Consider the following 15,648-nt stretch of genomic DNA (forward strand, 5'->3'; position numbering starts at 1 on the left):
TGAAGTTTTCACATGCCTATGGCCAAGGATCCTGTTTCTGGGTGCATTCCGCCTAACACAGGATGGGGGCAATAGGAGATACTTGCTCCAGGGCTGTTTGTGGAATAGTAAGCTGGAGCTTACTTATTTGCGAATTACTTATTCGATCGTCTGGCAGTCTGGTCGAGGAGTGGACGGGCAAAGGCAAAAGGATTCATTATTGTGGAGCCCTAAGCAGTGCTCAGGAGAGATGGTCTCTCCCTGGGTATAGTGACATGGACAGATTTTTTTTTTTAAGTGTCAAGTGAAAACCAGAAGCAAAATTTTGTACGTATGATAGATATACTGAAGGCAGTTAAAATAGTCTTCAAACACATAAATTTATATGGAAACATATCTACTACTAAATTCATCAGAATAGCAGGCTCTAGGGAGCCAAAGGAGTCATTATTGAAGATTAAAAAGTTTTTTTTTTTTTTAAGGTGCTTAATTGGTTCAGTTAATACTATCATCTGTAAGAGACAAATCCAGAAAATCTCAGTGATTTAACACTTAAAAGGTTTATTTTTTTTATTCCAATTGCAAGTCAATGAACATTTTTATGGGCGGGCAGCCCACATGGTGATCCAGGGAGTCCATCCACCTACAATAATGACTCATGACATCACTTGCTAGTTATTTTAATCCCAGCCAGTGAGGAAGAAGAGTGGGAGGGTGGGGAGTCTCAATGAGCCAGGCATGGAAGGTTCACCCCTCACCATGGTTCCTATTTTTTGGCTATGCTCCGTGCAGGAGAGATTGGGAGTGTTGAATCAAGTTGTGAACTCCGCAAGAAGAGAAATGAGCTCCATGAACGGTCATCCAATTTTGCCTGGTAAACTTTATTCACCTATAGAGTTCAGCGTTTCCTGTGTTGAGATGTTTGATCCACTCAACTGTCTGCATGGGGTGCATCTGTCCCCAACTAAACATTCAAACACACAGAGTTTTATATCAAGTAGAATTATCAATACCATAATATTAGTCTAGACAATGCTGTGAAAGTATTATGATTATTTGGCATAAATGTAATCAGCAGAGAGATATGGTTTAAAAATAGAGAAATATTTGCACAGTCAGGACTTCTTCTAAGTATATATATAAAATCTCTAGCTCAAGACTTATATTATGTACTAGAAAGGTTGAACAATTACTAAGTAGATGTAATTGCATCTTGGAATGTAATACTTTTCATGACTTTTTTCTTAGAATTACAATTTGAAAAAATAATAGTGGAAAAATAGATACACTAGAGAAAACCTTTGTGATTTGAGGGAGACACTGTGTTTGCTAATTACATGACACTAAGATCTGAACACTTGGATCTCAGTTTCATAAAAGTATGAGAAAGGTTTATTTTTCAGAAAACTTCTACAATATACTTACGAGACATTAAGAGTTTATTAAAAAAGATATTTGGTGTTAAAGATCATGATCAGAAAGGGTTACAAAATTTAAAGTTGACTAACTGAAGGACACAAAAGAATGACTAGTCTTAATTTTCCTGCAAAATGTGCTGTACTTATGGCACAGAAATAACATTGGAAAAATGAGATCATATTTTCATAATTCCCCAAAACTTATCAAAATGCATATTGATTACAAGTGCATTTTATTTTTCCCCTTCACTTCAGATTAGTATTGGTTTCAAACATTAGGCAGAGGGATCAATCAGCTTGGGTGAGATGCTATCTGCATGTCTTTCCTTTCTGCTGATTATGATTCACAACAGAGGATATGGGACTGATTCTGAGTGAAAATGACAAGGACGAGTATGAAGGTTTTCCATGTGTCTCATAAAAAATGATTGATTACATTCCCAAAGAATAACATCATATACAATTGGGTAAGCATCCCATAATATTCAAATCTGGGCTTTAGAAAATGATTTCTTGTAATGTTGATGTAGCTTTACAGTTAGTTATAACTTAGTTAATCTGCATGTCATTGACTTCTTCCATTCATTCATAGTTGAAGCTGAAAATTGGAATAGATCTCTAATTCAGGCCTAAGGAAAAAAAAATCTGCTGAAATATCCCAAAATGCAGAGATGAGACCCAGTTTTCTGTTGTTATCTTTTTCTTGCGTCCATGGTCCATTTCCACATGACCACTCACCAGATTTCAGTCAAACATATCCATGTGCCTTAGTTGAAATAATCAGATACGTGTTGTTTGTGTTGTTTGATGTTCACTGCATCTTAATTGTTAATATAATTTTATATGAATTTTGGTTATGTGTATCCTATTTATTTCCTTTTGCCCACGCCTGTGGTAAATCGGGAGATTTTATCACCCTGTTATTTTATTTTTTTTGCGTTTTTACTTTTGTCTCTAATTTTGCCTCATCTCTCACAATGGAGATTGCCCTGGGAGAAGTTTTAATTAGCTTCCTAACCTAGGTCCAGATTGCATGTGCAGAGGGTAAGAGAAGTGGCCAACGACACAGTTTGTGAATCTGCAGCTTGCTTCCGGCCTGGTGACTTCACCACTCACTGCTCATTCCACCTGTTTGACTATTTCCTTCAAAGCACATTCTATATCCAGAATAGAAACTTACAATAATGAGTCATACAAATATATATATTTTTTTCATACAAATATTTTACCAGCTGAATGCTCATTCAAATATCTATGATCATAACACCTTTTACATCGCCGGCATGCATTAAGGATTTCTTGAACAATCTGAAAAATTGTTAAGATTAATAAATTTAATTACCTGAAGAAGGCTCTGTGTAAATTAGGATGACCAGCAATATTTCAAGGAAAAGCACAGTGGATCATCTATTTCACAGAATGAATGATAATTTTGCTGAGAGTCTTGAGTTTGCAAGGCAGTGTTGGCGAAGCATGGCATATTTTCCCATGGTGTGGTATGTGAGACAGGAGTGATACACAAGGCATTTATATTTTAACATAAATTAATTTAAATGCATTGTAAATTTAACCTTAGTGTATATGGATTTTTTATGCTTCACCAACCAAAAATTTTGGAGATTTATGTTTTTGAAGCCAGAGTTCAAGTAAGCAGCCTTATTGGTATTTATTTTCAGATAACATAAACAGTAAGTGTTGTGATGAACATGCCAAAGAAAAATTTTAAACTTCAGAAACCAGGGCACCTGGGTGGCTCAGTCAATTAAGCATCTACCTTTGGCTCATGTCATCATCCTGGAGTTCTGGGATTGAGCTCTGCCCAGTGGGGAGCCTGTTTCTCTTTTGCCCTCTGCCCCTCCCCATTCTTGTGCTCTGTCTCTCTCTCAAACCAATAAAATCTTAAAAAAAAAAAAAATAAAACAAAACAAAACTTCAGAAATCAAAAGCATTTCAACTACATCTATTGAAAAATATAGATAATATGGATATGTCAATTGCTAAAATAGATCAGTCTGTTGATGACCTTAGGACCAACAGTGCCCTCAGCTTGGAGTATATCCTAAAGTCATGGCTGTTGTAACAAAAGGACTTGTTCCATCCTTACAAAATATTTTTTGATGAGCACATAAGAAAGCACACACCAATTGCCATGTGCATTATCGTTTAAGACAATACTACTAGACTCCACTTAAAATAGGAAAACAATCTTAAAGGCATATTGTTAAAGTATCAAATTTCATTTTCCTTGCTGTCAAAAACTTGAAATGACTACAAAGCTACTAGGTACTGGTGTCCCCTTCAATAATGTGCTTTTTTGGGTATTAAAGGGTCTGCACATGCCTCTGGGCTGACGGTTCTATTGATGACATCCAGTTCATAATTGACACAGCCTGGGCCAATGTTCATGTTTCGCAGCCATATTTGCTCATTTCAGCAGCTTAGATCTATCCTTGAAAAAGCAAGCTTCCATCATCATTCCCTTTGCAAGACCATGTAGATGATGATCGAGAACCTGGCATTATGAGAATAGATTAATAATGTTGAGTCCAACTACTTTGGCATTCTGGACAACTGGTTTCAAGCATACTGAGAATAGTTTTAATATTAATAGGAAGTACTTGAAAGACTTGATAAAAGTATTCATAGTATTTTCCTGAGCAGGATGACTATTGTAATAGTACAATAAATTACTTTTTCATCATTTTCTCAGACATTACCAAATCATTTTACATGCTCAAAAGAATGTACTTGACGGAATTTAGACATCACTTCATATGGCTTCTACAAAGGGGAAAAAAAAAGGAATAAAATACACTTACGTCACTTTGTTTAGGAATTAAGTCTCACCATCTAAATTTTTTAAAAAGATGGTTAAGTGCATTTTTCTCTTTCTGCAACCCACATATGTAAATTAAGCATCCTAGTTGATTAACATTGAAACAAAAGGAATCACACTTTATATAGAGATCTGTTTTATTAAAAAAAAAAGTGGTATCAAACAAAATATCCTTTATACTTTTTTCTCCTACAGCCTCTTCTTTCTCCCCTATCTCTATCTGCCTGTGATCTGCAGAGGAAGCTGGAGACAGTGCAGATAACTTGCAGGGTCAGCATGGTGAGGAAACCCATATAATAAGAATAGCAAAATAAAATGATAGAAGAAGCCTAAGTAGGAATGATATGGAAGAGGCAGTGACAACTTATCATCCCCCAAAAAATTGACTTCTAGGTTCTTTATTTTGGAAAACCAATGTTGTTTGTTTGTTTGTTTGTTTGTTTGTTTCAAAAACCAATGTTTAGTCAAGTTCAGTGGGTCAAACTTCTGTTACACAGAGCTAAATGCACACATAAATATTCCAGGAGTAAGTTATGCTGGACCCTCAAGACTATTATGTTCAAAGCTGGGACATTAGACTAGATTGGTAGCATCCTGAGACTGTTCCAGTAATAATGCCTTCTGCCCCCCAGTGCGAATCGTAACCCACAGGCTAGATAGGAAAAATACCAAGGGTCCATTACTAGGAATGAAAAACTAAGAGGTTGGGAAAAGATCAGGAGAGCCCATAATTACGTTACACAGTTTTGATGATTTCTACATTCTTATGAAATAGAATAATATGTAAGATGAATATCATAAGAGAACAGTAAAAGGCACAAGAAGTAGAAGTAACTGATAAGCCAAAGAGCCTCTTGACAGCAAACACATCTATTTTGATCACTTTTAATTTAATTGGAAATCCAGGATGAACTTTTAGTAAATTTCCGTTTTCTGTGAGTCGTGCACTTTTAAAAGCTGTGTCCATAATTTAAAAATGTGAACAAGAGATAAGCAGGCAAAAGAGAGAGAGAGAGAGAGAGAGAGAGAGAGAGAGATAAGCAGGCAGTTTAGAAGTCAACCAAATACAACTACCAAATAATTTTAAATACAGTAATGGAAATGAAAGTCCACAGAAACCCCTAAACAACTGTTTACACTTAGCTGAGGAATAAGACAGTGAACCAGAAAATAGAAACGACATTATTTTCCCCCAAGATTTTATGTTGTTCTGTCACTGAAGGCCTAGAGTTTGAGACTGGTACTTGCTCATGTTTTTATGATAAAGAGATTCACTTTTTCTCTTCTCATTGTTTCTTCCTTAAAGGTTTATTTTTTCTGATTTTGATACTTTAAAATATATTTTTAAGTATCTAAATATTTTTCCATACCTTGACTTTACATTTGAAAGTAGAAAATCAGAATATTCAACAAGCTCACTTCCAACATCTATTTTTAATGCATTTTTGTTTACTGTGTTTTAGAACATCTATGACTAACTTGCATTGTTGCATAGTGTCTGGATTAAGAGAGAATGCTAAATGGAAATACACATTTTTATTTTTTTCCAAAGAGGGTAGGTAAGAGAAAGGAAGGAAAGAGAATCCATATGTAATAAATTTAATTTTAAAAATTGCACAGTGGTGGAGAGCAAGACTTGAATCCTGGCTGCTAGAGTCTGAATTCTAGTTCCACAGCTTACTGTGTGATATTGGCCAAATTACCCCCTTTTTATTCTGTTTTATCAATTGTGAAACGGGGAAAAAAAGTATTTATTTATTCCAGACTCTCTGTGAGGATTAAATAAATTAAATGCATAATATAGAGAACATTCCTGATCTTTCTAAGCTCTCCATTGTTACATATTATTGTTGCTGTTGATGTTATGTAAGACCACTGTTTGCTATTAGGTCAAGCAATAAATCACATTTCCCATTGCAGTTGTTTCAAGAGGTGAAATTGCTAAGTTAGCCTATGGAAGCTCACATTCTGGTTGCCAGCCAGATTCTATCTTGGCAACCAGAATCAACTGGATTTTGATAGAGTTTACCCTAAATCTGAAGGATTCTTGATGACACACCTTGATAGCATACAGTGATTAAATGCTGAATGAAGTAGAATGAAAGAACTTTCCTGAATTTGCTAGTCCTCCACCTATAAAACTGTTTACATTTATTGACATTATGGGCATGTTTTCATGCTTTACCTTATTAGGTATGCCTTTTAAATTTTTGCCAAGTTTCTTTTGAAATATTATCAGTTCAAGCTTCTCAGAACAATCCTCTATAGAAAGAAGAAATTTCAGTTAAGGCTTGGGTGTGACTTACTGCAATTAGTCACTAATTGTCTTATTAAGAAATATGTTTCAAAAAAAGAAAGACAGAAATATGTTAAGATAAATATAAGATGGTCTGCAAATGTTCTTTCTTGTTGCTCCAATGAATCAAAATCTGATATTAATTAAACTTTATGTAACATATAGAATTTTTGTCACTCTTCCTATCAATGTAATCTATTAATAATTTCTTATAAATTCTATGGCAAGAATTTCTGAACAGATAATAAAACTCAACCTGGTTAAATAAAAGGTACCACATATGCTCTCTTTTTAACTTGCAATTATACTCACTTCATCACAAACCACCACCACCACCAACACAATTTTATACAAGAAAGGCAAACCTTCTCCTCTATGTGAGTAAGTAGCTAACAGACACCTGTAATTATTTCTAATTTCTAGTCAAATAGCATGACTTGAAATTAACTTTAGAAAATCAGTCGTATTGTTTTATCTGCTAACCAAAGGTGAACAGTCTGTGGTTAACGACTGAATAATGCAAGTCAACTTACTTAAAGTTAAAGGAGGGTAAGACTGCTTACAAAAATGAAAAAGAAGGGTAAAACATTTCATTAACTTTATCAGGAAATTACATTATCTAAGTATATTTCTTCTATTTGTATTTAAGCATTTTAAAAAGTCATGTGATAGTTACTCGATAGTTATTTTGATATGTTTTAGTACTAATTGCCCCATGATGTTATGCTGGAAGAAACTCACATTTCTGTCATGAAAGATGTCATGAAATGACATCAGCTTCTCACATTTTAAAAAGGATGTCAACAATTTCCATAGTCACTATGAAAATGTTGGACTTTCAAAGAACCATAAGATTTATCTACACAGGAAGAACTTGGTAAGAATAAACTCAAATTTTTTGTTTCCACTTCTTTTTTTTTTTCTCCAGTTCTTGTACTACTTCAAGTACTATATTGTCATTCTCCATTAATTGTACTCTTTACATTCAATATCTAATGAATTGATTCATGAAAGAATGGATTAACTAAAATGTCTTTTGTTTGGAGCAAGAGCATCTGTAAATGATTATTCAGCTAGAAACTCGTTTTTAAAGATATCAGAAACATTGAATAGCAAATAAAAACCAAGATAGTGACAAGGAAGCTGATAAAAGGAGGTTGTCAATGTTACACGTCAATTCTCAGCGTAATTATTGTTCATTAGGAGAACTGAATACAAATCACCAGATCACAGAGATGCCAATTTTATTGAAAAAACCTTATCAAACTTTGGAAAGTTTTTCTACATTTCCAAATGTGAAACTTTATAGGAATCTGTATCAATAAGCTTTATAATTATTATTGTAAATAATGCTTTAGTTTTAATGAGCACTTTACCACATACCCTTAAGCATTTTTGAGTCCTTATTTGTTAGGCAAATATATTTTATTCAGTTGGTTAACCTGTGTTATTAGCATGCATGTAAAATTAGAAGTATTTAGTGATCCCACTGTCCTCCGCTTTTTCTGACCATGGCAAACCCTCAGTGGATTAGTGTGAAGCATGCTCTAGTAGAACATCCTTTTCTACAGATGTTGCTAATGCAGTAAACAGATTCTTTTCAAGAGAAGGAAATGGAAGGTATAAAACTAGGTGGGTAGCTTCTCAGTGACTGAACATAAAAATCAAGTGTGTATTTATGAAAAGTATACTTTCTAAGAACAGCAGATCATGAGGCGTTGCATGACGGGACAGTTCCAGGAAATCATAAAGGCTCTCAAGTGATCTCAAAATAATGAAGTTCAGCACTTACTGAAATTGCATTCTGTGGTTTGAGTGAAAGTGTTGGTTTAAAATGAATAGGAAATTCTGTGCAAACTTTACAGACGGAAACTATTTATAAATCCCTAGTAGCTTCAAGGACTTAATAAAGAACCAATGTGCCCAGCAGATTTCATTTCTAGAATTTGATCATATAACAATTTTCCATTCTTATTCTCTTCTGTAGTTTTGCCTTTATTTTAGTTATTGTACTCAATCATCCCACTCATCTCTGTTTACTTCACCCTGATATACAATGTAGTCTAAAGATCTGCTCCCTTTCATCGTGCAAAAATTAATCTTTAATGAAGATTTCATAGAGGAGATAGTAGCAGTAGAAGAAGTGGTGAATATTTATCGATGATTTTACTTCTCCTAGAGCAATGCTGGGAGGAATTTACATTCATTGATATCTAATGCTCACTGTGCCATAATGAGCTATATACATTTTACAGATGCAGAAACTGATTTTCAGAAAATTAAATAACAATCTCAAGGCAACAAATATTATGTTTAAAAGACATATAAATAAACAGCTTAATTAATCCCATTAGCAATTTGCTTCTTTTGAAAACTAATCATCACCTTCCCATGGAAAAAATTCCTGCTCCACCAGTCCCTTTCAATTTGTCTTTTTGTTGCATCGTTGGAGGTTTCTACCAACATATGACTAAACATATGGATTTATAAGCTCTGAATTATATATGTTGCTACTTATTTTATTCTATCTATCAATGTGTTTTTTTTTTTTAAGGGGGGGGCACAGAGGGAAAAGGAGAGGGAGATAGAATCTTAAGCAGGCCATACCCAGGGCAAAGCCAACGCGGGTCTAGATCTATCTATCAACCCTGAGGTCATGACCTTAGCCGAAATCAAGAGGCAGCTGCTTTAACTGACTAAGCCACCCAGGCATTCTTAGAGTTATTTTAAATTATTATATAAGTTTTAGTCTATCTTGTACAGAATTCATTAGGTATATGACAATGTTTCTCAGCTCAGAATAGGACTGAGCTTAAAATCAACATTAAGGGTTTTGTCAGATTCTTAAGGGAATTTAATTTTAAGGGAGAATTTAAATTTAGGGTACTTTGACTTTGCAGACCACTCAATATTTGAAATTTTATTTTCTATTCTAGGGATCCTCTCAAATGAATGATTTTGTTTGTATTGAAAATTACCCAAAGTGGCAGACTGTCATCTGAACTTGAGTTGTAGTATGAATATAGGCAAGGGACAAGAGTTTGGCAGAGAAGGCATGAACTGTGGTTCAGAGAGAAAAGCTCACGAGTATGGTAAGTCAGTAGAGTTTCCTTCTGTACCTTGTGTCTTAGGTCCTTAGTCTAATGTCTGTGTTTGCCAGAAAACAAGGAAGGATAGGAAGGATTTATCTCCCAGACTCTTCTGACCAAAATACAACAATACTAAAAAAGCTTGCATGAAATTTGTTGATTGGCCTAAAGTGCAATTTGGGAAAAGGATGCCAGATGGAGGAGAAACTTTCTGAGCTTTGTAGCTCCTGGGACAAAATCAAGGGTCAGAATGATCAATTCCTATGTCCTCATTCTCTTCTAAATGAAAATCCTTTCCTAGGTTTCCAAATCATAATGGGGATCAATAGATGCAAATAGGAATGCCTGGCTGGCTCAGTTGGTTAAGTGGATTGACTCTTGATTTTGGGTTAGGTTATGATCTCAGAATCATGAGATCTAGCCCCAACTCGGTTCCATGCTGGATGTGGATCTTGCTTAAGATTCTCTCTTTCCCTCTGCCACTCCCCCCCTTAATAAATAAATAGAAAATAGATGAAAATAGTAGACAGATTTCTACTGAAAATAAAGCTTTCAAATCTGATCTGACAATAAAAGGATTCCCCAAAGAGCTTTTATTTTCCAGAAGACAAACTAAATTTAGGAAGTCACAGATCAATGAAGAGAGATTGACACTCAGATCTGATGACCGACTCATCTCACCCTCAGAGAGCTCCACGCAGAAGCTGTAGGGGCCTGGATGGAACATGCCCTTTACAAGTTTCCAATCTTGGGTCCTGGCGGCCAGGGGTCCTTAGTAGACATTGGTGAAACCACTAGATTATTCAATTCACCGAAATATGACTTGGAAAACTGTTAATCCATCAAAGCTAAACTTATTAGAACCTATTGCTATTAGTGATTATTATAACCTTGACAGTGTTATCAGTGTTGCAGGTGGGAAGAAAGTAGCTTAAGGCATTTTGATCTAGGCAGGGAACTAATTAGAATTTATAGTATATAATTCAGGATTTGTGGAAACTGCCAAGCAAAGGGTCCTGAAGATGGTCTCGGTAAGAGAACTGTTTGGCCAAGTCAGCAGACTACATCATCTTTGACAAATGGATCGATGGGAATTTCCTGGATCAAACAATAAAGTTATGGATGGGTATCTGGTTTTATCTTTCCCAGGTAATGCTTTCTTATAACAAGCAACCAGTCATGCTGACACTGATGGTTGGTTCTTATAGAAGTCCTGTGGGCAGGCACATCCTCAGTTATCAGTGAGAACAGAATATCCTTCCCTAGTCTTAGCATCTCCAATTCAAATAGTCTGCACCTTCCAACCCTGTTCCCCCCTGCGCTTCCACCTTCAGGAGGGAGGTGTTTCCTGATCACCTACATCCCTGGCCTTCTCTGGCTTGCACATTATTTTACCATTGCACCCAGCAGGACCCAGTTAAATCTACAGTCTTTTAAATCCCTCACTCTGCTGCCCATATTCTCTTTTGTTTGCTAAACCCGTTAGCTGCTAGAGAACAGTCTTCTAAATTCCGTGTCTTCTTCGTCAAGCTGTCTTCCACGCATCAGATATATCCCAAGTTTTTCAACTCATTGGCAAACTCAGAACAAAGGAAAATTTAAATAGTAATATTAATTTCAAACTATATATATAATTTAAGAAATAATCATTGACGCATATTATTAGTATTATTATACTAATAAAAGTTTAAGTATTTAGCATGTTAAAATATGAATGTTCATAGGCCAAATTACATAGTATTGAATTGTAGTATTAGAAATGTCATTCTAGCATGAACATTTTACATATTATGTCCCGGTGAATATCAGATAAAACAGAAGAAATGAAAGCCTGGCAAAAAAAAAAAAAAAAAAAAAAGCTTTAAATTATTAAAATGCTATCGACTACATTAGCCAATCAATGATAGCTAAAGAAAGCAAAAATACAACTTCGAGTTCCCATGAAACACTTGAAAATTGGTGGTGTATTTACTTCCAGATTTACTTCTAAATTTTCACTAAATATATTCTATAATTTGTGTTTTCTGACCACATGCGAAATAAGTACAATTTAATGCCAAAGGTATAAAATTTTTAAACGTTTTAAATGACTATTATTTCAATTATGGTTTAGAGACAAAAGTAGAAAAGAAAAGCAAGTAAAAATTGTTTAAAAACAGAAGAAAACAATTGTAAGGGACACCTGGGTGGCTCAGTGGTTGAGTGTCTGCTTTTGGCTCTGGTAATGATCCTGGGGTCATGGAATCAAGTCCCACGTCAGGCTCTCTGCAGGGAGCCAGCTTCTCCCTCTGCCTGCATCTCTGCTTCTCTCTCTGTGTCTCTCATGAATAAATAAATAAAATCTTTAAGATAAATGTAAAAAAAAAACAATTGTAGTAGCTAATTCTTTGGAACTACAAATACTTTGGAATTCTTAGGGTGAATCTGAGTGAGCTGTGACTAATTCAACCCATGGATCAGAATAGAAATGATGTTGGGGCACCTGGGTGGTTCAGTTAGTTAAGTGTCTGCCTTCGGCTCAGGTCGTGATTCCAGGGTCCTGGATCGAGCCCCATGTCAGGCTCCCCTCTCAGCAGGGACTCTGTTTCTCCTTCTGCCCCTCCCCCACTCATGCTGTTCTCTCTCTTTCTGCTCTCTCTCAAATAAATCAATAAAATCTAAAAAAAAAAAAAAAAAAGTTTAGAAATGATCTCCTAAAACTCTTGCTAATTTATCAAGGACAATGCAGTTTCTATCTTGTTTCCCCAGATCCTCACTTGGGGGAAATTCACTGCCATGTACAAAATTATCTGAGATGGCCATGCTGGTGCTGGAGGAGATATGCATGGTTGTGTCTACAATACAGATCCTAAGATATGAGTAATGGACCTCACATGTTTGGACACAGAGTGTCTTCAGACAGCAGTGCAGGTCTTGCAATTGTCAACAGAGAGGAAAAAGAAAAGGTTGTGTACTTATAATTGCAGAACACATGACAGTTCTGAGAAGTGTTGAACACACTCATGGAAATGACCTGAACCAAGGATTCACATTTGAAGAGTCCCCAGCGGACAAGGATGAGCTAGTATTAGTACCTTCTCCATGCTTCCATATTGTCAAGGAACAGCCTGGGGGATGTGTGGTTTCCAAGGAAATTTGGAGGTGGGTCCAAAGGGGCAGGAATTGCAGTCAGCCATGTTCCTGGCAGCTGGTTCTTTTGAAGGACATCTGAGTGATCCACCACAGACACTGCAGGTTAATGGAGAGCCATTGCATGAGAGGGATAAAGTAGCATTGACATTGGGGTCACTCAGAAGTGGAAGGATGGGTAGCACTCAGAGGGATTGTGAGCTTCTTGTTATACAGTATCCAAGTCCAAATTTCTATCTCAAATTATTCTTTTGTCCCTGACTGAATGTACTGCCACAGTTGAGAATACCAATCAAGGGGTGATATAACCAAGTATTGTTGCAACTGCTATCATAGTGAGTGGAGAACAGAGGCAGACCATAAACCAGGCTAGGAGGCAACTGTGTTGTTTGCATTGGTAGCTTCCTCTCACTCTGAACTTGTCTTTAGGTAGCAATAAATGGTACTTGCCTCCAAATAGTAACCCCCAAATCTTAAAATGTTAAATGATTATTTAAATATCTTATTAAGACCCTTACCAGTAACCCCAGAATGTACTGCACATGATCAATAAAACTGAATTGTTAATTGACTAGTGAAATATAATGTAGAATGTAAAGGAAGCAATTTGGGAAAAGTTATATTAATAGGTGATGAATTTCTGTTGTAGTTATAAACATTTGTTTGGTACCAAACTTGGTAAATCCTTGGGAACAGAAAGTAAGACCCAAAGGGAATAAGATTCCAAAACAGAGATAAACATCAAGGATTCAGACATCTGGAAGCAGAAAGACATGGAAATGTTCCGCAGGAATTTATCGCCATTTAAGGAAATTCTAGAATGTTTGAAGATACACAATTAGGTTTCATATCAATTGAATCCAGTTCTCTGAGTGGCAGAGAGTTGATATCTGCATTATATGAACAGTTTTCCTCTACCGCTCTCATTTGGCAAGAAGAAGTATCAATGTTTTCATTATTGACTCTGCAGGGGCTACAAATTGAGCTGGTAGTTTTAAAGAATTAATATAATGTGAACACTATAAAAGCACATTGAAATTGGCCTGTGAGAACATGCATTAAAATGTAATAGTGTTTGCTTCTGGGTGGAATTCATGTTCTTGAATAATCTACAGCTTTGTAAATTTAAAAGGTTATTTCGCTAATTCTGTGGTTTTGGAGCTCATTGCCTCTCCTACTGAGATGGACTTTACTGAGTTTTCTTTGATGCTGGGTGTCAAAGCAAATAATTTGAATTTTAGTATCATCAGAGTTACTATCTCTACTATGAGTAAGCCTTATTCTCTTTCAATTCTTTCAATTGGTAGTTCTCTCTTTCAATTGGTAGTTCAGACTGCAAATTTAAATTGACTTTCCAAAACTAGTCAAGCCAAAGAACGTGTATCTCTTTTAAAAGAAGTGAGAACTGAAGAATAAATGCAGTTCACATGTTGAAATGTTTCCTAATGTGTCCAGAGTAATAGAAATTATTTTGGGGCCACTATACCAATGAAGAGATCTTTCCTATCCTAAATTATTGTCATGAAAGAGTTAATGAACCTCCAAAAGAGTAAACAAATTTGCCTCTCTTTTTTTTTTGGTAGTTTTAGGCCTGTTAAGCATGATATAAATTAAAACTGCTGTTTCTTGTTTTCTATAGTCAAGCAAATGTATTACACACCACTGCTAATAGGAAAGACACTTACGCACTTGCCCAAATAGCAGTTCCACTCTTAAGGAACAATGATAAATGTTCTTTCTCTAGAATGAGAAGAGGAAATTGCTTGACTACAACCCGTTCAATCTAATATTATTAATTATGTAGAGAATTTCATGATTTAATAAAATTTAGAGAGCCATGCAGGAAGCAATATGATTTAGCAATATACTGACAATTAGCTAAGGATGCATCATGTATATTGTGTCCATATTTCTAGTCACCCACCTCTGAAACATTAGAAGCATGAAAATGAAAATATGCATCAATCATTTCGAACATTAAAAATGTCTTTTTTAAAGAATAGGAAACATTGTGTCAAAAAAATTTTGTAAAAAAATATGATTACAGCAAGACCAAAATATCTAAAAGTGTTTTGTGTATGTCAGTTGAACTAAAACAAAACAAAACAAAACAAAACAAAAAGATAATCAGTTGAACTAGTTCCAAGGAAGAAAATTAATTACAGAATGGTTAGAAGTTAATAGTTGTTTCTTGAGACTAGATCTTTTACATTTTTGAATTCCCATAGCACTTGGTGCTTTTCTTGTAGCACATACTAATCTATCCCTTCAACTAGAGGAATTTATTCTTATGTCTTATGTCTTAAAAGAACGCTTGCAATTAATAGTCTACAATATCCACTTCAAAGAGATGTAAGTTAAAATTCTTAGCTGATTTACTTAGAATCCCAGGCCTCAGTTTTCTCATTGAACAAATGGGGAAAATAAAATCTTGTAGAGTTTTTCTTGCTGTAAGGATAATGTAGGTAAAGCATAAGGAATACAAGAAGAACCCAATAAAAGCCATTGTACAGAGCATAAGCTGCCTCTTTCTTTTTTTAAAATATTTTATTTATTTATTTATTTATTTATTTATTTATTTATTTATTTGAGAAAGAGCAAGAACAAAGAGGGGGAAGGGCAGAGAGAGAGGGAGAATAAGGAGCTCAGCGTATGGCTCAATACCAGGACCCTGGGATCATGACCTGAACCAAAGGCAGATGTTTAACTGAGACACCCAGGTATCTCTACCTCTTTCTTTATATCTACCTTTTATCAGTAGAGTCTAGAAGAATGCCTACTAAGAAGTAGATTTATTAATCCTTGGCCAGAAAAATCTATATATAAATTAATAACGATATAATTTAGAGAGTTTAATGTATACCACTTATATACAATGGATTAAAACATCAATATATGAAA

This window comes from Nyctereutes procyonoides, unplaced genomic scaffold, assembly GCF_905146905.1.
Source record: "Nyctereutes procyonoides isolate TBG_1078 unplaced genomic scaffold, NYPRO_anot_genome, whole genome shotgun sequence".
NCBI classification, from domain to species: domain Eukaryota; kingdom Metazoa; phylum Chordata; class Mammalia; order Carnivora; family Canidae; genus Nyctereutes; species Nyctereutes procyonoides.